The sequence below is a fragment of the Bos indicus x Bos taurus genome, chromosome 14 (assembly GCF_003369695.1).
Source record: "Bos indicus x Bos taurus breed Angus x Brahman F1 hybrid chromosome 14, Bos_hybrid_MaternalHap_v2.0, whole genome shotgun sequence".
In the NCBI taxonomy this organism is placed as follows: Eukaryota; Metazoa; Chordata; class Mammalia; order Artiodactyla; family Bovidae; genus Bos; species Bos indicus x Bos taurus.
The window spans coordinates 26,245,942-26,247,190 of NC_040089.1; positions in this window are offsets into that span (position 1 = coordinate 26,245,942).

The following is a 1,249-nucleotide window of genomic DNA, read 5'->3' on the forward strand; positions in this document are numbered from 1 at the left end:
TTTATGGTGAGAAAATACATATTCTTAATTTTATTACCATTCTTTTAACTTTCTCTAAACTTCAAACTTACAGATTTATTGTTCAAAAGGAAAAGAAAAGTAAAAAGATACTCAAAGCATGAGAATTCAGCGATGATTTCAGTAGTTTGGCTTGGTAATAAAGAGAAGATGGAGAGAAGATCACAAAAAATCTTTAAGGAAAATACTACTATTATTCTAGCTTTACCAGCAAAGAACCAAAATGTCCTCGTCAAGACTCAAACTGGTCTAAACAAAATGAAACAATAAAAAGTGGGGGGGGGGGGGGTAGAAAAAACTTGAAACATTTTCCTCTATACTTATAAGTTCTTTTGGCTGATCGAATTAAACTGATGTGAGATAGATTAACAGGAGAAAAGCAGATGTAATTTCCAATGTATGACAGGCTCACAAAGACATGAAAGGGTCAAAGGCAGTCAGGCAATTGAGGCTTATCTCCCATCCTGAGCTAAGGAGGCTGGGGTGGGGGGAGCGCGGGGGCGGTGGGGACGGGAGGCTGGGACTTCAAAAGGGAGGAAGGCAGTTCACAGGGAGATAGGAAGAGACCACGTTTGGTAAACAAATGTTTGCCATGCCAGGGAGGAACAATGGGACACACACGCCATACACACTCAAGGGGACACAGGCACTGCCGACTCCCTCCTGCTCACCACACCTGGCCCGTATCCTTTGCGGTTCTCTCTGCTGACGGTTCTCTTTTCTTGTTTGTTTATCTGTCCTTTTTACTCAGCTTGTTTCATTTCACATAATTACTCTGAAATTTCTCATTTTGTGTATATCATGAGTGCAGTCCAGTTATTCCTAAATAGTATTCCTTTATGGGGACATTGTTTTTGTTGTCTAGTCACTCGGCCATGTTCAGCTCTTTGCAACCCCATGGACCACAGCCCAGCAGGCTCCTCTGTCCATGGAATTCTCCAGGCAAGAGCACTGGAGGGGCTTGCCACTTTCATCTGCAGGGGATCTTCTGACCTGGGGACCAAACCCGTGTCTCCCGCATTGGCAGGAGGGTTCTTTACCACTGAGCCACCAGGGAAGCTTTATGTGGATATACCACAGTTCATTTTTACGTTTACTTGTTGATGTACATTTGGACCATTTCCTGTCTGGGGCTGTCACAAACATGATACGAATATGTGTGTACAAATATTCATATAGATATGTGCTATCCTTTGTCGTGGAGAAACTACCAGACTTCCCACAGTGGCAG